Genomic DNA, 12730 nt, shown 5'->3' on the forward strand with positions numbered 1-12730 from the left:
TAGTTCCATAATGTCAAAATCCTAAAAGTAAGAAGGATTCTGTTACCCAATTGTGGCCAAACTATTATAAAGATGATCTGAAATTTAAAAATATTTTTTTATCCACTGTTGTCAGAACCTTGATCTTACATGAAGAGGTTAATATAGTAGTGCTTAAAGAAAATAAAACTAAAAACAGATGAGTTAATTTTTATTGATTGAGTGTATATTGACCTATTTTTGATGTGTTTGAGTATCTGAATCAATCTGAAATGTAAAAGTACTTTGATAGTTGGGTAGATTACTTAGTACTGTTTTGTCTGCTGAGACCGTATATATTCAAGGGTTGCCCTGGATTGTATATATCTGTTTGTGCAGCAATTTGTATAAAATGTAGCAATAATAATACTTTTACTAGGATTTTTCTAAATCACTTATATTTTTTTACTGAAAAAATAAAAATCAAAACAGTAAAATAAAATGCTTTCTCCAATTAAAACGAGATAATAAACTTGAATTTCACACTCTATTGTCAGTAGTAAGTTGGAGAAAAAATTTTAAGTCCAGGGCTTCACTTTTTCAAACATGATGGACTGAACACAATCATCAGTGTTCTTTTGACTATAATTCGTATATTTCGGATTAACACCAGGAATGTAGAAAGCAGAAGAGTAGATAAAATAAGTTGTAGTTTAATAATGAATTATGCCCACTGAGGTTATATATTTTTCAGGGTTGCTTTTTGAAAAGAAACTCATATTTTTCCTGGAGTTATCTCTAGGTTCAGTGCCACTGAATGAAAAGACACCCTACATGTGTAGCACAGTCATTAAGATTTCATCTCTAATTTCACATGTTTGTAACATAGGTCAAGGAACCATCACATGTGAGGTCAGAGTATTGCGATAAAACTTAGACCAAAATAGATCTTGGTCAGAAATCTTGTCATCAATTTTGAATTACATTTCTTACAAACACAGAGCACTCATTGATTCACTTGTGAGGCTTCTTTAGACTCATTCTCTGGCAGGAAGCTCTGGCGTACAGTGGGGCATGATTGAAGCCCCTTCATCTCTCCTATGATGTATTATTTGAAAATGTCAAACTTGTTTTCCTATTCCTGGAATCTAAATGATTCGGAATGAGCTGCTTATCTATATACACAGTCACTCCTTAATAGTTTTGTAAAATTATGTGCTGTGACACTGCCAGTAAGAAAAGGGATTACCTTATGCAGAATACTGTTCTTCTCTTTCTACCTTCTCTTGATCGTGTTATCATAGTTATATTGCTGCATATTTTCACATCCCATCTTTCAATTTGAAAGAAAATGAAATGGCTTAATAAATAAAATAATATGAGCTAAATTTTTTCATCTCAAAAGAGATTAGTTTTTCTTTTTCAGTCAGTGTAACAGTCCAAAACCATAATCGATTGTGAAGTTATTAAGAGGGAGAGAAATCTGCTATTGCTACTTGTGTTTGACCTCAGGGTCCCCTCCAGTGATCCTACGCATTACTTGTAAGATATTGGACCTTCATGATATATAGGATCAACTCACTTGCTCTAAGAATACACCAGAAGTATCCTGAAGCCCCAACATCTTCATAAAGAGGATATCAGTTATATCCATAACTACTCTCTCCACTGTCTATTTATTATAATCATTTTATAAATACTGAATCTCTCAACTCAGATATTTAACAATACCCTATAATAAATATGCAAGTCAATCCAGAACATAAAAGTACTTTGATAGTACAGTAGTTTATTTAGTAATGTTTCATCTGTCTTCCATGAGATTGTATATATTCAAAGATTGTCCTGGATTGCATATATCAGTTTGTACACAGAATTGTATAAAACATAGCAATAATAATACTTTTCCTAAGGTTTTTCTAAATCACTTATACTTATTTAGAATAAATAGAAGTCTAAGAATATTTTAAAGTGAACAAAATGCACATTATCACTAGATGTTTGTGTCCAGAAAACAATATCACACTTAGTCCTAAGGAATAGGGCACATCCCATAGTCCTGCAATTCAAATGGCCCCTATATATTACATGCCAAAAAACACATACATGCACATCTCCTAGATTGTTACAGCTGGCTGTCCTCGTCACTTGAATATGATACAGCATTTACACAGAGCAAACTGTTGTCCCAGACATCTCTTCATAGTAGCAAAGTTCCATCATCAGGGAACCATTTCTCCCTCTGACCCGACAGCCTCAAAATTAAAAGTGTCTGCATCTGAATGGCCTTTAGTTTTGTGGGATGTTCTACTGCCACAGAGACAGACACAGCTTCAGATCGTGGGAAGTGTCTCAGCAACAGATCCACTAAGGTCAGAGAATAAAACAAAGAGTAAATACAAAAATAGAACCCAAGAAAACAAAATCTGAAATTTTTAAATAAACAGAAACCATCCAAAACTATATCTACTTATAGTTTTCAACATATATTCAAAACATAATGGGGAACAAAGAAAGTGGCCAAATTCACACACATACACATACACACACACACAGACACACACACACAAATGAAGAATAAGAGACACTGAATAAACAAAGCCAGGGTAATTCCAATGACATGATGTTCATAAAATAATAATATCTACTCCATTGAGCAAGGATTATTTTCACATAAACTATTGGTTTTGAGATTCATCCATGGTATTGCCTGTGTGTCAGCAGTTCATTTCCTTTACTACCTCAGCAATATTTCATTGTATGAAACGATTGGTTTGTTTAATGAGTATCCAGTGATGAACATTTGGCTTAGTTCTTGTTTGGGGGCTATTAAGAGGAAAGCTGATATAAACATTCACATACATGGCATTTGTAAGTGTGTGGTTTTTCTGTTTGTTTTTCATTGGTTTGTTTTGTTTTGTTTTTGGTAAGTATATGCTTGCATTTCTCTTCGGTAAAGACTTAAAAGCCAAATTACTGTATCTTACTGTAGATTTGTGCTTTAATTTATAAGAAGTTGGCAAATTGTTTCTCAGAAGTGTTTTGCCTTTTTCCTTCCCACCATCAATCACACCATCACAATCACTCTCTGTCTTTAGTTTTTGATTTGCTTGTTTAAGATACCTTTCTGGTATGATATAACACTTCATTATGATTATAATTTGCTTTTCTCTGATGACTAAATATACTAAGGATCATTTTATGTGCTTGCTGGCTATTTGTATGGTGTCTATTATAAAGTTTCTGTTCAAGTTATTTGCACATTTTAAACTTTTTAAAATCTTTTAATCTTGAATTATAGGGGTTCTTTATATATTCTAAATATGAATCCTTTGTATGTATGTATATATATGTGTGTGTATGTGTGTGTATATATATATATGCATCATAAAGACATTCTCACATGTTTTTTCCTGAAGCTGTTATTAATTTAGCTTCACATTTAGGTCAGTAATTCATCTAAACAAAATATTTTTGTATGGTATGAGGTAGAGGCTGGAATTCATCATTTTCTCAATCAACTATCCAATTGTTTTTCTCAGTTTCTTTAAAGATACTTCTTTCCTCAGTAAGTGACCTTGGTGGCCTTGTTGGAAAATTTATTGCCCATATATGTTGGATCTACTTCTGAACTTTATATTTTGTTCCACTTATTGAGATGTTTATCTTTATACCAATACCATGTTGTCTTAATTTTAGTTACATTGTAATATTGAAATCATAAAATGTAAGTCCTCTCAGTATGTTCTTTTAAAAAAATACTGTGTTCGTGCTTCTAAGTCACTTGCTTTCCTATATACATTTTAAAATCATCTCATTTTCTGGGATTTTAATTGACTTTGCCTTTAATATATAGGTCAGTAAAGGAGAAAATTAACATCTTAATATTGGAACGTTATACCCATGACAGTAGTATTAGACACATATTTTGGTATTTCTTAAAAATTTATCTCTGATGTCTTGAAGTATTTGGAGTAGAAGTATTGCACATTTTTCTTTGAATTTGTCATTAAATATTTTATAAAGCTATTGTAAAAGGTACTCTTTAAATGTCATTTTCCAATTTACAGTTAATTTCAGTAAAAAAAATTTTATTCTACCAACTTGAGAAACTCAATAAATATAAATTACTTATGATTTTCTACATAAGCAACCATTTCACCTTCAAATAAGACCTGTTTCTTTGTTTCTAATATTTTACCATTTACTATTTTATCGTGCCTTATTGCACTGGCTAGATCTGAAAATACAATACAAATGAAGTGGTGAGAGCAAATAACCTTTTCTGTTTATATATCGCTTTTTTAATCTATCATTTCTGATACTTTTTAAAAAGCTGGATTAAAGCAACATAGCTTCCCTATCAATCTGACACTTTTCCCTCATTCATTATTTCACCTAATATTCACTGACTGCCTGTTATGCCTTGAGTGTCTCTGGTGTGAAATACATTGCTAATTAACTGTGAAAAAAAACCCCACCATATTGCTCACTGTAGATTTGTTCATTGTAGATGCATATGCCTAGAAATTACCATGATGCACTTCATTCTGGTTTTCTTGTACGAAGAGTGTGTGAATCCTTGAGGAGGTATTTTACGTATCTGTGAGCATCATCTATGCTTTCACATGGGAACTTTTGTAAATGTTGAGTAACATGGATATATTAAAAGTAAGCAAATCACGAAAATTGTAAATAAATAAAATTTCCAAGTCATGAGATAAAGGAATATTAATTTATCTCTTTGAAAATACTTTTATAACTGAGAGCTATTGTTTGTCCCTTTTTTAGGTTATAAGGATATGCAATTGATATTTAAATGAAAACATTAGAAACTCTTGCTTTTACTCTCCTTATTTCAATTAATTTTGGTAAAGTCAAACTTCTTTGCTATTTTTTCTTTACAAAAACGTTGAGTTTTGTCCTTCTCTTTTGCTGTTCCTCTTTAGTCCCTGTTACTCTTTAATACTTCGAAGTGATCATGTTTATTTCCTGCCATTTGTCTTACCTTCTGTCATTGTTAATTTAAAAATGACTTTGATCTGAGAAAATTGAAATTTGCACCAGTAATTAGTTAACATCACAGATCCTTTAGTTTTTTCCTCTTATAATTCAAATATGCCAATGTCCAATTTTATTTATTTATTTATTTGTTTATTAACAACTTTATTGGAGTATAATTGCTTTACAATGGTGTGTTAGATTCTGCTTTATAACAAAGTGAATCAGCTGTACATATACATATATCCCCACATCTCCTCCCTCTTGCGTCTCCCTCCCACCCTCCCTATTCCACACCTCTAGGTAGTCACAAGGAACCGAGCTGATCTCCCGGTGCTATGCAGCTGCTTCCCAATAGCTAGCTATTTTACAGTTGGTAGTGTATATATGTCCATGCAACTCTCTCACTTCGTCCCAGCTTACCCTTCCCCCCTCTCCATGTCCTCAAGTCCACTCTCTACGTCTGAGTCTTTATTCCTGTCCTGCCCCTAAGTTCTTCAGAACCATATATATATATATATATATATATATATATATATATATATATTATTTTTTAGATTCCATATATATGTGTTAGCATATGGTATTTGTTTTTCTCTTTCTTACTTACTTCACTCTGTATGACAGAATTTAAGTCCACCCACCTCACTACAAATAACTCAATTTTGTTTCTTTTTATGGCTGAGTAATATTCCATTGTATATATGTGCCACATTTTCTTTATCCATTCATCTGTTGATGGACACTTAGGTTGCTTCCATGTCTTGGCTCTTGTAAATAGAGCTGCAGTGAACATTGTGGTACATGACTCTTTTTGAATTATGCTTTTCTCAGGGTATATGCCTAGTAGTGGGATTGCTGGGTCATATGGTAGTTCTATTTTTTGTTTTTTGAGGAGCCTCCATACTTTTTTCCATGTGTCTGTATCAATTTACATTCCCACCAACGGTGCAAAAGGGTTCCTTATCTCCACACCCTCTCCAGCATTTATTCCTTGTAGATATTTTGATGATGGCCATTCTGACTGGTGCAAGGTGATACCTCATTGTAGTTTTGATTCGCATTTCTATAACGATTAGTGATGTTGAACATCCTTCCATGTGTTTGTTAGCAACCTATATATGTTCCTTGGAGAAATGTCTCTTTAGGTCTTCTGCCCATTTTGGGATTGGGTTGTTTGTTTTTTTGATATTGAGCTGCATGAGGTGCTTGTAAATTTTGGAGATTAATCCTTTGTCACTTGCTTCATTGGCAAATATTTTCTCCCATTCTGAGGGCTGTGTTTTTGTCTTGTTTATGGTATCCTTTGCTGTGCAAAAGCTTATAAGTTTCATTGGGTCCCATTTGTTTATTTTTGTTTTTATTTCCATTTCTCTAGGAGGTGGGTCCAAAAGGATCTTGCTGTGATTTATGTCATACAGTGTTCTGCCTGTGTTTTCCTGTAAGAGTTTTATATTGTCTGGCCCTACATTTAGGTCTCTAATCCCTGTTGAGTTTATTTTTGTGTATGGTGTTAGGGAGTGTTCTAATTTCATTCTTTTACATGTAGCTGGGCAGTTTTCCCAGCACCACTTATTGAAGAAGCTGTCTTTTCTCCATTGTATATTCTTGCCTCCTTTATCCAAAATAAGGTGACCATAGGTGTTTGGGTTTATCTCTGGGCTTTCAATCCTGTTCCATTGATCTATATTTCTGTTTTTGTGCCAGGACCATACTGTCTTGATTACTGTAACTTTGTAGTATATTCTGAAGTCTGGGAGCCTGATTCCTCCAGCTCCATTTTTTGTTCTCAAGATTGCTTTGGCTATTTGGGGTCTTTTGTGTTTCCATACAAATTGTATAACTTTTTATTCTAGTTCTGAGAAAAATACCATTGGTAGTTTGGTAGGGATTGCATTGCATATGTAAATTGCTTTGGGTAGTATAGGCATTTTCAGGGTGTTGACTCTTCTAATCGAAGGACATAGTATATCTCTCCAGCTGTTTACATCATCTTTAATTTCTTTCATCAGTGCTTATAGTTTCTGGAATACAGGTCTTTTTGTCTACATAGATAGGTTTATTCCTAGATATTTCATTCTTTTTGTTGCAGTGGTAAATGGGAGTGGTTCCTTAATTTCTCTTTCAGATTTTTTATCGTTAGTGTATAGGAATGCAAGAGATTTCTGTGCATTAATTTTGTATCCTGCTACTTTACCAAATTCATTGATTAGCTCTAGGAGTTTTCTGGTAGCATCTTTAGGATTCTCTATGTATAGTATCATGTCACCAGCAAACAGTGACAGCTTTACTTTTTCTTTTCCAATTTGGATTCTTTTCATTTCTTTTTCTTCTCTGATTGCCGTGGCTCAAACTTCCAAATCTATGTTGAATAATAGTGGTGAGAGTGGACAACCTTGTCCTGTTCCTGATCTTAGAGGAAATGGTTTCAGCTTTTCACCATGGAGGATGATGTTGGCTGTCGTTTTCTCATATATGGCCTTTATTTTGTTGAGGTAAGTTCCATCTATGCCTACTTTCTAGAGGGTTTTTATCATAAATGGGGGCTGAATTTTGTCGAAAGCTTTTCCTGCATCTATTGAGATGATCATATGTTTTTCTCCTTCAATTTCTTAATATGACTTATCACATTGATTGATTTTCATATATTGAAGAATCCTTGCATTCCTGGGATAAACCCCACTTGATCATGGTGTATCATCATTTTAATGTGCTCTTGGATTCTGTTTGCTAGTCTTTTGTTTAGGATTTTTACATCCATGTTCATCAGGGATATTGGCCTGTAGTTTTCTTTCTTTGTGACATCTTTGTCTGGTTTTGGTATCATGGTGATGGTGGCCTCATAGAATGAGTTTGGGAGTGTTCCTCCCTCTGCTATATTTTGGAAGAGTTTGAGAAGGATAGGTGTTAGCTCTTCTCTAAATATTTGATAGAATTCTCCTGTGAAGCCATCTGGTCCTGGGCTTTTGTTTTTTGGAAGATTTTAAAATCACAGTCTCCATTTCAGTGCTTGCAATTGGTCTGTTTATATTTTCTATATCTTCCTGGTTCAGACTCAGAAGGTTGTTCTTTTCTAAGAATTTGTCCATTTCTTCCAGTTTGTCCATTTTATTGGCATATAGTTGATTGTAGTAATCTCTCATGATCCTTTGTATTTCTGCAGCATCTGTTGTTACTTCACCTTTTTCATTTCTAATTCTGTTGATTTGAGTCTTCTCTCTTTTTTTTTCTTGATGAGTCTGGCTAATTGGTTACCAATTTTGTTTATCTTCTCAAAGAACCAGCTTTTAGTTTTCTTGATCTTTGCTATTGTTTTCTTCATTTCTTTTTCATTTATTTCTGATATGATCTTTATGATTTCTTTCTTTCTGCTAACTTTGGTAGTTATTTTTCTTCTTTGTCTAATTGCTTCAGGTTAAGTTTAGCTAGTTTATTTGAGATGTGTCTTGTTTCTTGAGGTAGGATTGTGTTGCTGACAACTTCCCTCGTAGAACTGCCTTTGCTGAATCCCATAGGTTTTGGGTTCTCATGTTTTCATTGTCATTTGTTATAATGTATTTTTGATTTCCTCTTTTATTTCTTCAGTGCTGTCTTGGTTATTTAGTAGTGTATTGTTTAGCTTCCATGTGTTTGTATCTTTTACAGATTTTTTTCCTGTTATTGATATCAGGTCTCGTAGCTTTGTGATTGGAAAAGATACCTCATATGATTTCAGTTTTCTTAAATTTACCAAGGCTTGGTTTGTGAGCCATGATATGATCTCTCCTGGATAATTTTCCATGAGCGCTTGAGAAGAAAGTATATTCTGATTTTTTTGGTGGAATGTCCTATAAATATCAATTAAGTCCCTTTTGTTTAATGTATCATTTAATGCTTTTGTTTCCTTATATATTTTCATTTTGTATGATCTGTCCATTTGGGAAAGTGGGGTTTTAAAGTCCCCTACTATGATTATGTTACTGTTGATTTCCCCTTTTATGGTTATTAGCAATTGCCTTATGTATTGAGGTGCTCTTATGTTGGGTGCATAAATACTTACAATTGTTATAGCTTCTTCTTGGATTGATCCTTTGATCATTATGTAGTGTCCTTCTTTGTCTTTTGTAATAGTGTTTATTTTAAATTCTATTTTGTATGATATGAGATTTGCTACTCCAGCTTTCTTTTGATTTCCATTTGCATGGAATATCTTTTTCCATCCCCCCACTTCCATTGTGTATGTGTCCCTAGGTCTGAAGTGGGTCTCTTGTAGACAGCATATATACAGGTCTTGTTTTTGTATCCATTCAGCCAGTCTATGTCTTTTGGTTGGAGCATTAAACCATTTACATTTAAGGTAGTCATCGATATGTATGTTCCTGATTCCATTCTCTTAATTGTTTCAGGCTTGTTATTGTAGGTCTTTCCCTTCTCTTGTGTTTTCTGCCTAGAGAAGTTCCTTTAGCATTTGTTGTAAAGCTGGTTTGGTGATGTTGAATTCTTTTAGGTTTTGTTTGTCTGTAAAGGTTGTAATTTCTCCATCAAATATGAATGAAATCCTTGCTGGGTAGAGTAATCTTGGGTGTAGGTTTTTCCTTTTCATCACTTTAAATATGTCCTTCCACTCCCTTCTGGCTTTCAGAGTTTCTTCTGAAAGATCAGCTGTTAACCTTATGGGGATTCCCTTGTATTTTATTTGGGTTTTTTTCCCTTGCTGCTTTTAATATTTTTTCTTTGTATTTTATTTTATTATTATTTTTTTTAATTTTTATTTTTTTTGCTGTACGCGGGCCTCTCACTGCTGTGGCCTCTCCTGTTGCGGAGCACAGGCTCCGCGGCCATGGCTCGCGGGCCCAGCCGCTCCGCGGCATGTGGGATCTTCTGGGATCGGGGCACGAACCCGTGTCCCCTGCATCGGCAGGCGGACTCTCAACCACTGCGCCACCAGGGAAGCCCATGTATTTTATTTTTGATAGTTTAATTAATATGTTTCTTGACATGTTTCTCCTTGGATTTTCCTGTATGGGACTCTCTGTGTTTCCTGGACTTTATTATTTCCTTTCCCATATTAAGGAAGTTTTCAACTATAATTTCTTCAAATATTTTCTCACTCCCTTTTTGTCTTCTTCTTCTGGGACCCCTGTAATTCAAATATTGGTGCATTTAATGTTGTCCCAGAGGTCTCTAAGACTGTCCTGAATTCTTTTCATTCTTTTTTCTTTATTTGGCTCTGCAGTAGTTATTTCCAGTATTTCATCTTCCAGGTCACTATCTGTTCTTCTGCCTCAGACATTCTGCTATTGATTCCTTCTAGAGAATTTTTAATTTCATTTATTGTGTTGTTCATCATTGTTTGTTTTCTCCTTAGTTTTTATAGGTCCTTCTTAAACACTTCTTGTATTTTCTTCATTCTATTTCCAAGATTTTAGATCATCTTTACTATCATTACTCTGAATTCATTTTCAAGTAGACTGCCTATTTCCTCTTAATTTTTTTGGTCTGATGGTTTTTTTTGCCTTGCTCCTTCATCTGCTGTGTGTTCCTCTGTCTTCTCATTTTGCTTAACTTACTGTGTTCGGGGTCTCCTTTTTTCAGGCTGCACATTCCTACTTCCCATTGTTTTTGGTGTCTGTCCCCCAGTTGCTAAGGTTGGTTCAGTGGGTTGTGTAGGCTTCCTGGTGGAGGGGACTGATGTTCAGGTGGATGAATCTAGATCTTGTCTTTCTGGTGGGCAGGACCACATCCGGTGGTGTGTTTTGGGGTGTCTGTTACCTTATTATGATTTTAGGCAGTCTCTCTGCTAATGGGTGGGATTGTGTTCCTGTCTTGCTAGTTGTTTGGCATAGGGTGTCCAGCACTGTAGCTTGCTGGTCGTTGAGTGGAGCTGGGTCTTAGCATTGAGATGGAGATCTCTGGAGAGCTTTCACCTTTTGATATTACCTGGAGCCAGGAGGTCTCTGGTGGACCAGTGTGCTGAACTCAGCTCTCTCACCTCTGAGACACAGGCCTGACATGTGGCCGGAGCACCAAGACCCTTTCAGCTACATGGCTGGTGTGGTACCTGAGGATGGACTGAGCTTTGGCTGGCAGTGTCCAACCAGAGTGCAGTGGTGGTGCGGCTGTGGGTGGGCCCATGGTTTGCCTAGGGGTCATGCTGCCATCTCCTCGGGCTCTGGGGCAGCTCAGCAGCTGCGGAGGGAAGAGATGTCTAACAGGAAGTTAGGGCTGCGTGGGGACCCAGCCTCCATGCTGGGTAACGGGGGCAGGGTTGGGTCCGCTCGACCCTCTGTCACTCGGGGAGTGAGGGGGGGCACTGCAGAGAGGGGTGGAGTGGCAGGGAGGAAGCAGGGCACGACCGGGCAGCCAGGTACTGCGCCTCTTCAGAGAGATTCCACCTTCTGACAAAACCCACGAGCCTCACTGCCCGCATGCTACCCCAAGTTTATTTTTTTATGGTTAATTGTATCTTAGCAATTCTCAAGATCCAATTGAATCATATGTTATGTTATTATATAATATGAAATTAGGATACTCAATTATTAGAATAATAGTGTACTATTAATTATTACAAATAATGGTCTCACATAATCCGTTCTCTAGTCTCAAAGTGAATCTATCTTCAGGTGGGTCACTGTTTCAAAAATAAAATCAATAGGTAGAGTCACAAGAAAATGTGTTACATTTAGTCTGGAGCTGACTTGTAAAGCAACAAATAGACTGTTTTACTTTAACTCAGTCATGATCAATTTGATAATTCACATGTGATCTGCTAATGATTCTACATAGAAATTGATATTCATCCTTATTATCAACAATATATATATATATTTTTAAAGAAAATTCTAAGCAAGGGGCACTATTATTATTTATACTTTCCTCTGATTTATATTTTTAGAACAGTAAGATAATTTAGGAAAGAGTACTAGAACCATTTCTATTCATTAGATTCATCTAGTTTTTTCTTTGATCAAAATACACATGTCCAGGCCCTTTCTAGTCTTAATGTAATATAAATAACAGCAAAAATTTCTTGCTTAGTTTTATATGTAAGCAAGAAATATATATATTTCTATATAATATTTTATATAGAAATAAAATATATATTTCTATATAATATTTTAAGTATTTATGTTCCCAATATATATAGTTATATATAATATTTTAAATATTCATGCTCCCAATATCATAAAATTAATCTATTTATAATAGAGTCAGTTACACATTTTTCCTAAGTATTGTTTATCTAAGTTTATTTTTGATTAAGAAATATTAAAACCTATCTTATAGCCATGGCTTCCATGTTAATTTAAATTCTGGCAAATAATTTACTCTTGTTAGTGACCCTTAACACTTTCTTAATATTCTGGGCTGAGAACACCTAACCATGTTATTATCTACCCTTCTCATCTCTCAGGTCAATTAATTCACTGAGTTCTGTCAATTATTGTGTCACCATATCTCCTAAATATTGCTCAGTTCTGTCTTCCATGTATTCATGCTAACTAGGGCTCTGATAATCACAGATAGAGAGCATCTCCTAACTCCTCATCTCTAATTTCTCCCCTTGATAATTTTCACCGTATTCCCACAGAGGTAAATATTTCTAAAATTTTATTTTCATGATGCTATTCACTATCTAGATGTAAAAGCTTCAGTGGCTCCCAGCTGTCCACTCATGATAGAGCACATTCCTTAATGTTCATAACCTAGGCTTGACCTAATTTTTGAAGTTTTCTGCTGCTTTTCTGTAGTCTTAACCTCCTACTCCAGCTATTTTAATCTACCTACTTAC

The sequence above is a fragment of the Mesoplodon bidens genome, assembly GCF_964165515.1.
Source record: "Mesoplodon bidens genome assembly, chromosome: 6".
Lineage (NCBI taxonomy): Eukaryota > Metazoa > Chordata > Mammalia > Artiodactyla > Ziphiidae > Mesoplodon > Mesoplodon bidens.